This window comes from Meles meles, chromosome 15, assembly GCF_922984935.1.
Source record: "Meles meles chromosome 15, mMelMel3.1 paternal haplotype, whole genome shotgun sequence".
In the NCBI taxonomy this organism is placed as follows: domain Eukaryota; kingdom Metazoa; phylum Chordata; class Mammalia; order Carnivora; family Mustelidae; genus Meles; species Meles meles.
Window position 1 is genome coordinate 26,886,015 of NC_060080.1, and position 15,341 is coordinate 26,901,355.

At 41.5% G+C, this 15,341-nt stretch overlaps 1 protein-coding gene across 9 annotated transcripts in view; it reads left to right on the plus strand.

Moving 5' to 3' along the window:
* The first annotated feature begins 8,488 nt into the window (after window positions 1–8,488).
* RASGRP3 (RAS guanyl releasing protein 3) overlaps window positions 8,489–15,341 on the plus strand; it is a 110,884-nt gene continuing 104,031 nt past the window's right edge. For all 9 annotated transcript variants that reach the window (XM_045979669.1, XM_045979666.1, XM_045979675.1 and 6 more), the window contains exon 1: window positions 8,489–8,730. The gene's annotated coding sequence lies outside the window, so the exon portion shown is untranslated. The remainder of the gene's footprint in view (window positions 8,731–15,341) is intronic.

Sequence of the window (15,341 nt, forward strand, 5' to 3'; positions counted from 1 at the left end):
GGAAGGAGACAAACCATAAGAGACCTTCATCTCAGGAAACAAACTGAGGGTTGCTAGGGAGTGGTGGCTGGGTGATGGACATTGGAGAGCATATGCACTATGGTGAGTGCTGTGAATTGTGTAAGACTGATGATTCACAGACCTTTACCCCGGAGGCAAATAATACATTATATGTTAATTTTTAAAATAATAAATATATAAATTCTTTTTAAAAAAAAAGGCTTTCCCATCATAGAAACAGAAGGTAGAATGGTGATTACCAAGGATTTGGGGGGAGCAAAGAGGGAGAATTATTGTTTTAGGGGTGTAGAATTTCAGTTTTGTAAGCAGTTCTGGAGATTTGGTTCATAGCAATGGTAATATAGTTAACACTCCTGCAATATACACTTAAAAATCGGGAAGGTGGTAAGTTTTATGTTAGGTATTTTTGTTAGGTATTTTTACCGTAATAAAAAAATACAAAAAAAATTTTTTTTTGTTAGGTATTTATGTTAGGTATTTTTACCATAATAAAAAAATACCAAAAAAAATTTTTTTTCAATACCTAGGAGAAAAAAATTTCCTCCATCCAGCTCATTCCTAAAAGCCACAAACTGATGCTATAAGGCTGTATGACACACAAATTGGAACTAACTTTAAAGGAAGTTTACACGTTAACCTGTGTTCCAGTATGGCATCTTGATGTTGGCTATGGCTATAATCAAAGTTCCCTCAGTACTTGCATAACCTGTTCCCCTTGGATCACTCTCTCTTGTACTAGTTAAAAATGTATGTTTTGAGGGACACCTGGGTGGCTCAGTCGGTTGAGCGTCTGCATTCATCTCAGGTATGATCCCAGGGTCTTGGGATAGAGTCCTGCTTCCCTTACGGCTCCCTGCTAAGTGGGGAGTCTGCTTCTCCATCTCCCTCTGCTCTTCCCCACACTTGTGATCTCTCTCTTATTCTCTCTGTCAAATAAATAAATCTTTTTTTTTTTTTAATGTATGTTTTGACCCCAGGGTCACTGGTTCTCAAACTTCAGTGCCTAATAACAGTCACAAGCTTATTACAAACACATATTCCAAGGCTTACCCTGGACTTAACTGAATTAGAAATCCTCAGAGGCTGAAGCCCAGCAACCCGCATGTTCAATAAACTCTATGTTACTCTGATATAGGTGGTCCTTGAACCATAATTTGAGAAAGTCTGCGTTAGAAGGTATGCAAAGGTCAAATGTTTAATTTTATTTTTTTCTTCCACGGTTCAAGTTCGGAGCTTTGTACTTAGTAGGGACTTACATGTGGTTGGAAAAAATACAGTTAAAAAAAAAAGTATTTTGCTAGACTTCTCCAAACAAAATATAATCTGTAGCATGTAGTTTCTTTCAGAATTAATTGTGCATTAATACTTGGTATTTGAGCAAGCCATATAATAAGGAGCTATAATGTGAGGCAAGTTCCAGATACGTGGCTTTAGTGTTTAGTGTTTTGAAATCCAGACTCTCAGATCCTCTGATCTCATAGAACTCTAAAAAGTCATTTCCTTCTTGAGCTTTTTATCCCTCTTCTGCCTTTAAATGGAAATGAAGCATTCCTGGTCTCCACTGACTTAACAGCTTTTAATCTGTGTTTTTAATGAAGTATTAGACAGCATTGTGGTGTATTTGAATGCGTAGTCCATCCACACAAGAAGAACTGTGAATGTATGCTTCAAGTTCCATGTACTTTAGACTTCCATTTTTTTGCCTGAAGAAAAAGAAAAGTTCATTTATCTAGTGAGCAAAGCAATTTGGAGTTGCCTCATTTAGATTAAATTCACGATTTTATTTCTAATAGAATCATTTATATTTATGATATCACAGAAATGTGCCATGGCGGCTTTTTACTTGGAAATTAATAAGATAATTAGTTCTCCATGCTCTGGAGGAATATTGCCCATCAGATGGGCGGTGGTCTGTGAAGGCTTTGTAACCCAGAGTCTGGAATTCACGGTGCCGGAGTCATTTCTTGATGCACTCAGCGTTACTTGGATGTAATACGAAATGTAATTAGTTCCCCACAGAGGACAGAGTTTTTTGCTCAGAATTTGCCTATGCAAAGTGAATTTAATAATGGTTTTATCTCCGTTTATTTTTTAGAATGACATCACGCTGTAGAAATATAAACATTTGAATGGAAAATCAAAAGTTGGATCAGAGAATAACACCCAGATAGATTTGGCGTTTAACTTTTCTAAGGGACTAATGTGTTATAGATCCTCCTTCTCCCCAGTATTGTTTTACTGAGATGTCGACAGTAACCCAGAGGTCACCAGATGCTTGGTATGAATACAACTGGGAGTTTGTGGCTTTCGGAAACGTCTTCAGAGGCTTGGAAGGTCAGGTCCGAAGTCACAGAAACTTAGAACTCAGAGACGGAGCCTGAGGACATTCAGGTAAGGGAGTTGCTCCAGAGGGCATGATGGTCAAGAGACATCCAGCTTCTCTCTCAAGGCAGTGAGCTTCCCTCTGCCTCGAAAGAGGAACAATTAAGAAGTTCTGTCCGGGCGCCTGGGTGGCTCAGTGGGTTAAAGCCTCTGCCTTTGGCTCAGATCATGATCCCAGGTCCTGGGGTCGAGCCCCGCATCAGACTCTCTGCTCGGTGGGGAGCCTACCTGCCCTCTCTCTGTCTCTGACTGTCTCTCTGCCTACTTGTGATCTCTGTCTGTCAAATAAATAAATAAAATCTTTAAAAAAAAAAAAAGAAGTCGGGCGCCTGGGTGGCTCAGTGGGTTAAGCCACTGCCTTCGGCTCAGGTCATGATCTCAGGGTCCTGCGATCGAGTCCAGCGTCGGGCTCTCTGCTCAGCAAGGAGCCTGCTTCCCTCTCTCTCTCTCTCTCTCTCTCTCTGCCTGTCTCTCTGCCTACTTGTGATCTCTGTCTGTCAAATAAATAAATAAAATCTTAAAAAAAAAAAAGAAGTAGTTCTGTCGGTTCTGTCTCTGGAAAACATCGTCGTCCTAACTACTCTTCAGTAATCCACGAGATATTATTACATGTATTTGTTTCTTCTTTCTGGGTCTTTTATCCATCGAGGCAGATAGACTCTAAGGCAGATGCCATGATCCCCTGCCTCTTGGTATTCGTGCCCTTTGATCCCTTCCCCCAGAGTATGGGCAGGACCTGTATTTGCTTCTAACTAATAGAATGCCGCAAAGGTGATGGGGTACGCGTGGTTATGTGTATATGATTACCTTACCTATGACTGCAAACCATCTTGTAGGAGACTCTGCTATCGCCTGCCTGGCTGGACATGGCTTAGCCTGGTGCACTCCTTCTGAGACTTACAAAGCTTCAGTCAAGGTATCGTCTAGAGCTTTGGTTTTATCTGAGGCTCAGCTGGAGAAGGAGCTGCTTCCAAGCTCATGGGATTGTTGGCAACATCCCCTCCTTGCATGCTCTCGGATCGAGGGTCTCGGTTTTTTGCTGGCTGTTGGAAGAAGGCTACTCCCAGGTCCTTGCCATGTACTGGTCTCCAGAGGCAGCTCCCAACATGGCAGCTTGCTTCTTCAAAGCCAGCAAGGAAGAGAGAATCTCTTGGTCGTATCGGATATCACCAGAAGACTCACTTATTTTAACTTACTGCATCTCTTCGGGGTGATTTTGCATGCCATACTTTGTGTTAAAGTTCTAAACCTTGTGATCATGTTCACCTTGACAATACCAAAATAAACCCATTTTGGATTTTTTTCGTTAGTGACATAATTATATGGTTCAGGGGATGATGGGATGTATTGACTCTATTGTGAATTCAAACAAATGTTGTTTTTTCAGCAAGGAAACTGTATGCCACTATTAAATTAACAACCAACCTACCACTTGGCCTTTATCAGACCAGAGTGGCTCTCAAAGCAATAAATTGTATTTTTTGCTCAGCAAATCAATTTCACAGCCACGTTCTTTCTCCTCCTTCCTTCCTGCCTTCCTTCCTTCCAAATGTCGTACAAAAATAAGGTAATGTTTGGGCACCAACGTTCTTGGAGCCCATGGTAACCTGCCTCTGCCTTCGGAAGTGTGTCACGCCCTGTCCCTACAGCGATCTGCTTTCTTTTCTGCATATTTCTGCCCAGCAATGGCTTTGCTTCCTGCTGCCTGCAGCAGCGATTCGCTCACAAACCAGCTTATGGTTGAGTCCAAAGTCTTTCCCCAAGGGAACACATAAGTGGCAGAAACAGCAAAAAGAAAGTGTCCCTGTTTCAAAATCAATACAAAAACTTCTACCTCAACACCAATTATGATTTCTTTGGTAATGATGACATCGGATTTTAGTCTTGACAACATTGATACTGCTGTGGGTGTTTATTACTGGAGAGACTCAGGATCCTTTTTCTTCTCCTTCTCCTTCTCCTTCTCCTTCTCCTTCTCCTTCTCCTTCTTCTTCTTCTTCTACATGGAAACTAGTGCTGTTTTATTTTAGGTGCTTGGCAGTGACCAAATACCAAGAGAGGCCAAAGCCAGTGAAGGCAGGCAGTCTGGTTTAGATTTTTCCCACTGAACTTTACCAAGGCTGGGCCTCTCCTGGGAGATATTCTGAACTATTTCTTTTGTGCCAGGATTCTTGGAATTTTGCAACGTAACTTTGACATTACTGTTTACTGGCAACTAGACTAAGTAAAAATAAACTACTGATGAACACAATTCAATATTAATGAGATTAATGGAAGAGTTTTATTCCTATCCCACTATGTGTTCTTATTCCTTCAAAGAGTTGTTAACTTTTTAATATATATATAATTTATATATTTATATTTAATATATTTATTAAATATATTTATATATTATATATATTTTATATATATATATTTTGTAATGTAGGACTCCTTGCTAACATCCAATCATCTTTTCAGATTTCCTACTACACTGTAAAGGTCCATCCTTTACCAGCATTCTTTTGGTTAGTCATTCCAGAAGTTCTGACTTATTTTCATTAGGATGATACTGTTCAAGTCAGAGGAGCACAGTTCCCCTCAACGTGTAATCACCTCATTCTTCTGCACGTTGTAAACAAAGATAGGCTATTCTTTTTTTTTTTTTAAGATTTTATTTATTTATTTGACAGAGAGATGACAAGTAGGCGGAGAGGCAGGCAGAGAGAGAGGAGGAAGCAGGCTCCCCGCTGAGCAGAGAGCCCTATGCGGGGCTCGATCCCGGAACCCCGGGATCATGAACTGAGCCGAAGGCAGAGGCTTTAACCCACTGAGCCACCCAGGCGCCCCAAGATAGGCTATTCTTAAAAATATCTATGAGGACGTTAGGTACAGTGTACTCCACTCAAACGATAATATGAAGTTTTTTTGCGTTTTCTTTGATAACTTTTGCTTGGGTTTCCTCTCTATTATACAGAAATACTTTGTAGGTGACTACAGTTAAAAAATGTGTTTCTCTCCACTTGCAAAACCAAAGTAGTGCAAGAAAGTCGCACATGACCTGTCCCCATGAGGCCTTTCGACTTTTTCCCCTAATGCCCTTTGAGAGAGTCTATCATTAATTTTAGATTAAGAACACAGAGCTTTTCTGTTCCCATACATGTTTTAATGCTTCATTTCTGGAGATGGCCTATATGGGGAGCTCTGTGAAGCTGTTCTTTGTGAGACAGAAAACACTTCCCCACAAAAAGACAAGGAGCTTTTCCAGTGAACAATGAAAGCCTGGTAAATACACTTGGAGTTTTTTTTGTGTTTGTTTGTTTGTTTTTTGTGAACTTCATGCTTTGCACATGGTTTGCTCCCAGAAACATCCCACCCTGTGGCTGGCCATTTTCTGGCCAATGTCAACTCATGTCCCTTTAATCACTTCTGTACATTACAGCTATTCTATCCTGACCACCACGGACTTCCTTCTTCCTATCTGCTGTTACAACAGGGTCATTCACTCCTTTCTCTCTCTCTCTTTTTTAAAGAAATCTTTTCCTCCCCATCTGCACCTAGGAATGCACATACTCTTGCCCCCCCCCGCCCAGCTCTGGCTGAGCTCCTTGTTTAAACGGTTCTTTCTAATATACAGGTCTTCTCATGAAGGCCACAAACGGACGGCGAGACATGGCTAGATCCAAAAATGATAATCAAATGACTAAACAAAAGCAGGGAAATGGGACATTTTGTTTTTATCCAGAGACTTCATTTCTTCCTGTTTTCTTTGGTTTCATCTTATTTCAGGCCACTTATCATTTTCAAATATATACTAGTAAAGTTAGCTTTGACTTTATCCATTTTTATCATGACTGCCCCAAATGAGAGAGAGCTTTTGTCTCCCCCTTAAATACCATCTGCTTGTTCCTGCCCCTCCTTTTGCTTTGCTTCAGGTGGTTTCTCTGTGGAAACAGGGAAACTAGTGTGTCTTCCTAACATTATATGTAAATATAATCTGGTCTTCTAAACGGGAGTTGCCAGCTTAAAAAACATTTAGAAGTTTTCCTTATTCTTCTGTAAAATAAAATCAGTTGTCCTCAGGACGCCTGGGTGGCTCAGTTGGTCAAGCAGCTGCCTTCGGCGCAGGTCATGATCCCAGCGTCCTGGGATCGAGTCCCACATCGGGCTCCTTGCTCGGCAGGGAGCCTGCTTCTCCCTCTGACTCTGCCTGCCACTCTGTCTGCCTGTGCTTGCTTTCTCTCTCTGACAAATAAAATCAGTTGTCCTCAATCCTGTTAAGTTTTTTTTTTTTCATTGAGATGTAATTGACATATAACACTGTATTAGGGTCAGGGAGCCAACATTATGACTCGCTTTTTGTATATATTATGAAAGGATCACCACAGTAAGTCGACTTAACATCTGTCACCATAGTTACAAACATTTTTTTTCTTGTGATAAGGATTTTTAAGTTCCACTCTTTTAGTAGTTTGCAAATATGCATTACAGTGTTCTTCACTAGAGTCACCAAATCCTTTTCAGAAGGTGGGGTATTCATAAAATAATTGTATAGACCACCGCTTCTCACACTGTAGTGAGCCTCAGAGTGACCTGGGGTTCACACAGATTGCTGCCCCCGCTCCCGGAAAGTCTGATCCAAGAGCTACTGAGGCTACTGGTCCCCAGACAGCAGACAGCATGCGGAGTAGCCCCTCCTATCAAGAGATTGTCTGGCTCCCCCTTTGTTGCTTCTCAACGTGTCCCCCCCACATAAAGAACAGCTTGTTGACAGATGCTGGTTGCGGGATGACTGACGGAAAATGATAGATAATCAATAGATCACTAATAGAATCATAGGAAAGACCTTAAGTAACACCAGTTTTTAAAATTCTATCTTTAAAAGTAGTAAGTTTTTAAAGATTTTATTTATTTATTTGTCAGAGAGAAAGAGCGCACAAGCAGGGGGAGCAGCAGTCAGAGGGAAAAGAAGCCGCCCTTGCTAAGCAAGGAGCCCGACGTAGGACTCGATCCCAGAACCCTGGGATCGTGACCTGAGCCGAAGACAGATGCTCAACCAACTGAACCACCCAGCCTTCCTGAAAATTAGTAAGTTTTTAAAGCATGAGATGCACATTGTAAAAAAATCAAAGAGCACTCAATGTATCCATCACAAACAGCTGTCGCCACGTTCCAGATCTGCTCTCCCACTTCGCCACATCAGCCGCGTTTAAGAATTTTGTTAGAGTGTCTGAGCGTCACATTTTGAAAGCAGTTGGGAATTGCCCTCCATACGGTTGATGCCCGTTGGTACTTCCGTCGGCCTTATGGGAATTCTTATTCCTCCCCACTTGAATGATATCAGGCAATATCAACATTTGGATCTGTCCATCTGATATGTGAAAAATGAGGTCTAATTTTCATTTTATGGCGTCTGTAATTATGAGAGAAGTTAAACAGCTTTGAGTAGCAAAACTGCGGACCGTCTCTAGTTTAATGCCAATGGATGACGAGTCTATAAACTTAGCTTCATCGTTTCTTATAAGGCAAAGCATCTACTTTTCTCGTCCACCTGCTGGTATCTTCTGTTGTTGAACCTTGCCTCCAAAAGGATGAAAAGAAATCAGTGTGGTGATCCTTATAGTCTGCCCCCTCCCTCGTCTCCCCCAGGAGTTTCACTTTATAGGTCATTCCCTTGGGAAATGAAGGTGATATAGGTTTGTGGATGGTATTTTATATAGAAAATGGTACATCTCCAACCCCAAGCTTTGTTGGTGGGAAATGTCAATTGAGCACAACCAAGATGATAGGAAATTAAACTTTGACAATGGTACCGTGACCAAAGCTGAATTTGCCTTAGCTTGTTTATTGGTATTCACTTTAAAGAAACACACACACACACACACACACACACACACACGCACGCACGCGCACACACACACACCTCAGACTGCTTTTTGAAATCAAATACATTTCCTGCCTTCTTCTTTCCTCAGTGCTCTTACGACCAGCCTATTTATAGCCCAGGAAAGGAAAAGCTCCAGGGGAGGCAGGAAAACTAAGTTCAGAAAGAATAGGAGGAAGTGTGCCTGCCATTTAGCCAAACAACCTTTAATTCATTGAGCTCAAAGCTTAGCAGCTTCACTGTCGTCCTGAGGCGTAAACAGCTTGCAAATTTGAAATTTTTTCCTCTTCCCACTTTTGACCAGTGCTGGGGCAATGGAGGTGATGGCAGCGTTTTAGAAGACAGAACAGAAATCTCTAAGAGTTTACATGCGTGGAAGAGACGCTTGGGAGGGGTTGGTGAAGCGGAAAGAGATAGTTCAACAGAGGAATGAGCTGGAAATGACTCCACATCTGTGAGTTAAGGTAAGTGTCATTTTTAAGACCATCCATTGTTGTGTCTACATGCGTATCGGGAGCAATGGGCATCAACCAGGGACAGTATGTATCCTGTGAGGGCAGGGCCTCATGAAGAGCTCAGAAGCTTGCTTCTATTTCGGAAGAAATGTAGAAACCAGTCTCTGTCATGACATCTTCAGTTTTTAACAATGATAAGTATTTTTTTTTTTTTGAAATCATAGTTGTTTCCTTAAGATAGCGTTAAGTTTTCTTCTGCTTCATCATCACCAGGGATTAAATAGTATAAATAATTTTACTAAAGATCATTTTTGAAAAATAATTTCTTGAGTTTGTCTGTTCGGTCCTTTTAAATTGCTGCTTAATAATCCACGTACCATACCTTTGATCACTCCTGGCTTAGAATACATTTAAATCGGCTCACAATGGGCGCCTGGGTGGCTCAGTGGGTTAAAGCCTCTGCCTTCGGCTCAGGTTCATGATCCCAGGGTCCTGAGATCAAGCCCCACATCGGGCTCTCTGCTCGGTGGGGAGCCTGCTTCCTCCTCTCTCTGCCTGCCTCTCTGCCTACTTGTGATCTCTCTCTCTGTCAAATAAATAAATAAAATCTTTTAAAAAAAAATCGGCTCACAAGCAAACATAGTCAACTTTAGAAAAGTTGCTTTCATTAAAACTTGCAGAAAAGGGGCACCTGGGTGGCTCAGTGGGTTAAAGCCTCTGACTTAGGCTCAGGTCATGATCCCAGGGTCCTGGTATCGAGCCCCGCGTCGGGCTCTCTGCTCAGGGGGAGCCTGTTTCCCTTCCTCTCTCTCTGCCTGCCTCTCTGTCTACTTGTGATCTCTGTCTGTCAAGTAAATAAATAAAAATCTTTAAAAAAAAAAAAAGTTGCAGAAAAGTAGGAGAGAGAAAGTTGTTGTTGTTGTTGTTGGTGCTGTTGTTTTTAATACAGAGCTTCTTTTCCTGGACATTCATTTTCAGACAAAGGAGAAACTTCCAGAAGCACCAAAAACATCACTGACCAACTCCAGTGACAGAAACTGTTCGCAATAACTATTTACATTTAAGTTGTGATTTCAAAACATTCGTGTCACATACATTTTCTGAGTGACCTGAAAATTGCCCCCGGGTTTGGAAGAGGAAAGGTGGAAAGGGAGTGGGTTAAATCCAAGAACAGTCAATGCTGCCCACAAAAACTTGGAAAGCTCCTAGGGACATTCCAAATTCTTTTAACATTCCTTGCCATCAAACAAGTACGTTTGTTTAAATGATGCACCGTATTTGCATCCACTGCTGAGAATACCCACATTTGTGTCCTGGAAGAGCTTGATTAATGTTGTCACAAGGACAACAAAAGAATATGTTTCTTGTGGTCTGTTGACAAGAAAGAGCAGAAGGAAACGTGTTGCTGTTATTTTGCCTTATCCCAGTTTGAGATTGGTATGTTTAGAATCTGTCGCAAGGAGATAGCAAAGCTGGGAGCCAGAAAGGCTGAGGTCACCAGATTGCGACTGGGGAGAGGACGCCAAGACGTGGATCTGTCTCCACGTGGAGTCTGCTGGCTGCTCTCTTTCCTAGGAGAATTTAAGGGTTTTTTTGGTTTGTTTTTTTGGTTTTTTGGTTTTTTGATTAGATTATTAGAATTCATTCCTTGGAAACTGTAGTCAAGTGTGGTATTCTTGAATAGGGAGAACAAGTTTTCTTCATTGAACTTTAACCGTACAAAGAAAGAGGGAAATAAAATTAATCTGGATAAATATGGTAGATCTGAAGAGGCAAACTCTTAGCATGCATTTCCAAGACATTCCTGTGCTGCAGAAGTTATTTCTGAATCTGTTTTCTTATTTCCGCAAAGTGAAGCCCCAGGTAAAGTCTTTAATTGCCCCTGCATGGGTCTATTGATAGAGATGGTGCTGACGGTGATCTTGATTTCTGGGAACGTTGAACTCCCTGCTCTTCACGGTTTCAAAACAACTTCCTCATCTGACACATTTGTATATTTACATTATGAGAATAAAAATGGTTTAAATACCGTCGAAGGTTTAAATAATAGAGAAAATTTGGCGTTATGCTTTTTATTCTAAAAATATATATTTTTTTCACTTTTAGAAACCTTATGGTTGGTCATTGGTTTCTGGAGGCCCCACAGATTATTATAAATATATTCATGAAATCCCAGTCATTTAAAATAGATTGGGGGGGGGAAGGATTGTTTAATCGTTTCACTGGTTTCTTAATATAATTTCAAGCTCCTCAGACTATTTGAAGGTAGAGTTAGCCAATTTTGAAAAAAAAAACTGTCAACATTTTTTTAGGTTTTCTGTTAAATAGAGATGTATTGCTTGGTTTCCAACATGACTTTTACGATTGCTCTGTGTTTATAGGTCTCATGATAGAACCACCTCCGGCCCTCCCATTTAAATACAGGGGAAATCAGATTATTGAAGAGTTAGTGGGAAGTGTTGAGAGCCGGCAAAGCCACTACATCTGGTCCACGACCTGTGGGATATGTTGGCGTGGAGTGTGGGGAGAAGCATGCTAAGGCCAGGCGGCCGCACCCACCTGGCCAGGTGCCGTGGAGGGCGTCACATTTTGGTTTTAGTCTGTCTGTGATAAGTGGCCTCTGGAGGTTTTCTCACCCCCGCGTAGCCCTATGTGACAGGTTACAACAGCCCACGCCACCAAAGCATATTTATTGAGTTTTCCTCCTTATCCGGCAGTCTTTACCTTTGCTAACTCAGCATTTACTCAGAGAAAGGGAATTATGTAAGCTACAAAGCCTCTGACACCAACTTCTTGATTCATATTAACTAAATGAGCGATTAGATGGTGGGTACCAGATAAGTCCTCAGCCAGGCGGGCTTCCTGGAGTTCTGAGGCTGAGCTACTTGCAGGGCAGAAGAGCTGATGACTATGGCAAGAGACAAGAGTGTCCAGGACAGGATTGGAGCTGTGTATGCGGGCCTCTGCGCATGCCTGTGGGACAGCAAGATTCCTGGTGTACCCGAGGAATAGGACTGCCAGACGGAGAACAGGATTCCCAGTTAAATGTGAATTTCAGCTAGACAATGAACTTTTTTTAAAAAATATTTTATTTATTCATTTGACAGACAGAGATCACAAGCAGGCAGAGAGGCAGGCAGAGAGAGAGGAAGGGACGCAGGCTCCCTGCTGAGCAGAGAGCCCGATGTGGGACTCGATCCCAGGACCCTGAGGTCATGACCTGAGCTGAAGGCAGAGGCTTTAACTCACTGAGCCACGCAGGCGCCCTGACAATGAACTTTTTTTAGTATATCTCTGTCCTATTGCACAGGTGTGTGTGTGTGAAGCCACTGCACGGAACATACATATTCAAAAATATTATTTATTGTTTATCTGAAATTCACACATACGTGGGTGTCCTCTGCTTTAATTTCCTATATCAGGCAACCATAGTAGGAAGCTGTGCATCACCATTTGGCGGGGGCTGAGGCAGTGAGCTTATGGGGCTGGAGAGAGGCATCTGGAGGAGGTTCGGGGTCAGACTGGTGGGACTGCGATGCCGGACAGAGGAGTTTAGAATCTAATTTAAAGCCACTGGGAAGCCATGGGGGGACTTTGGAAAGGGAAATGACATCAATAGAATTTGTCCATTCAGGACAGGACCTGGTGGGGCAGAGAGAGCAGGTTGCCAAGGCCTGGGCTCTGGTGACAGCAGAGAGGAGGAAACCAGATGGATACGCATTAGAGAACAAATCGACATGTTTTGTAAACAAATTGGTGATGGTTACAGGAGGAGAGGAAGCATCAGAGAGGATGTTATGTTTCGTGTTATGTTTCTATTCTAAGAAATAGCCAATCAGAGGGATAGCAGCAGGTCAGGGAGTGAGGGAGGGAGATGAGGACTTTGGTTTTAAAAGTCTTAACTTTGATGCCCTGATGGGACAGCCAGGTAGAAATCCCAAGTGAACAGCTGGAAGTGGGAAACAGCTTAGGAGGAAGGAGAGAAGCAGAAGAGATCACAACGGGGCCAGCCCTGATTGGGCATTTCCTTCATGCCAAGACTTTTAGGTGATGCTCCCAGCCGCCCAGGGGCAGGCTGCATTGCCAGCCACCTTTTATAAAAGAGGAAATGGAGGTTCGGAGAGGTTAAGTAATCTGTCCGTGACTCCCTAGCTAGCGAGAGACAGAGAGTGGAAAGCAGGTGTGTAGGAGGCCCAAGCCAGCAATCAGCTCTGAATTCCCCTTCTGCATCTGCAAAGATCTAAAGGCACCAGTTGTTCATGTTGTCACCCGATTTTTAGCTGGATTCCTGGTCTTTAATTTTTTCTAACTGGTAGCTCTCAGAATTCTGCACCTTTTGGTTAATCTCCCCCAAAAGGGAAGCGTGTATACTCGGAGAATTCCGTATTTCTTTACTTTCATGGTTATTTATTTCTGAAATTGGTTTTACCTTCTGTGCCTCGTGTTTTACTTTTCCTTGCTTATCAGATGAGTTAAAGATTATGCCAAAAAGAGGCCTACGAATGTAAAAAACAAAACAAAACAAAAAACTCCTCTCTCTGTCCCTGGCTGTCCTCTAGTGGCCATCCTAGGTAACGATGCCTAGGCAGGGGCAGAGCAGGCACCATCTAGCAGCAAACTTGTTAGGAAACCAAGAGTTCACACAATCACTGCAGAATCATCCGCGGGCTCCTAAATGGTTTGGAGACTAGTTGTGCTAGAAGATTCTGGAAAAGGACTTCGTGGAATTACATACTCCCTTACAGTTGGTTGGCCTGAAGGGCCTTTTGAATAGATACGTTTCAGATTTACCTTAAACTTTGTAACCGTGAAAAATATGTCACTTCTTTATCTTGTTAGGAGGACACATATTATCAAGTTTGGTTATTAAGCTTTTAATGCACATACATGCTTTAATTGTTAAGAAAGTTTCCTAGGCCTTTTATTCTAAATATTTACTTCAAGATACACAGTATAGTTTTTAGTCAAAAGTGAGTAATCTCTCTCTTAAGAATATATCCTAAGGACATATTCACAAATTGAGACCAAAATGTATATGAAAGAATGTGTATCTATTTGTAATGGACAAATTTTGGACAAATATACAAAATGAAGAAATTGTCAAATAGTGTTCCACAATGTTTCACATAGCCATTAATTAAAATAGTTCATGTTTTTAGTAAATGTTAAGTGAAAAAGAAGGCAAAAAATTATATATATATGGTGCGAACTCATTTACCTAACAATTGTATATGTTTATATGAAAATTAGTTACCTAAAAAGTTACATATCAAAATTAACAATAGGAATCTCTCCTTGGTGGGATAATGGGGATTTTCAATTTCTACTTTGTTTCCAGGATAAGCATGTTCTTCAAGATAAGCATGCACTAACTACTCTTAAAATCAGGAACAAAAACCAGTGTATTTTAGAAAAGTGGAGAGTTAAGTCCCAGAGTTGATTTCTTGCTGTCATGGCTGACAATAATGTCTGAGCTAATTCAGCCCCCCATTTACAGCCTCTTTGCCCAGTAAAGAGCTGTATCCTGTTTGTGACAGCATAATTCATTGTAATGGAAAAGATTATGATGCACTAGCCTGGTCTGTGACTTCACTATATTCATCAGCAACAGGAAACAAAGACACACACTTTTTTTTTTCATAATTGTTTTAGTAATAATTGACAATTGGAGGAAATGAATGGCAGAAAACAATTATGGGCAGACAAGATGGTCAGCAGATCGGACTGGGAAATGCAAAGGAACCAGTCTCAGTTTTATTCCTGCAACAATTTCAGAACATTACAAAGATGTTATTGTTTTGTTTTCAATCCACTCCTGAAATCACTGCTGTTTTTACCAGCAGTTACACAATTCTTTGCTGGCAGCAGTGACCCCCCCCCCCCCCCAGTATGTTTTGATTCAGTAATCTGGTAATCCCACATCAGGGGTTGGTACTGAACTTTTTGTGTATATCAACACTTGGGGTCAGTGTGAACTTTTCCCTGTGTGTGTGTGTGTGTGTGTGTCCCTGCTAACAGTGCTCCTCTAATAATAAACTAACCATTGGTTGTCCATACCTAAAACTCTAAAAGCTTTATTTTTCTATTAAATGTAAAAATATCAAATTCATAGTTCTATTTTCCATGAAAGGATGCTTGGTCTTCCTTTTACAAGCAGTGGCTGGGGAACAAACAACAAAAACTCAAAGCAAGTGAATTCTTGATTCACTCGCTAGTGGGATGGGCACAATTAGCAACCACAGAGCTGAAATGAAGTCTGTGTTATCAATTAGGAAAGAGCGAAGGAAGGTGGGTGTTGCATATACTCCAGTAACATTTCTCTTCCCTAGTGGCTTGTGCCCATAAGTGTTATGTCACTGTCAGGTTGGGTACTCTTAAAATTCTTTGGGTGGATGGGGAGGGAGACAAACCATAAGAGACTCTTAATCTCACAAAACACTTAAGGGTTGCTGGGGGTTGGGGGGTAGGGATAGGGTGGTTGGGTTATGGACATTGGGGAGGGTATGTGCTATGGTGAGTGCTGTGAAGTGTGTAAGACTGATGATACACAAACCTGTACCCCTGAAACAAATAATACATTATATGTACATTCAAATAATAGATTCTATGTTAATAAGAAA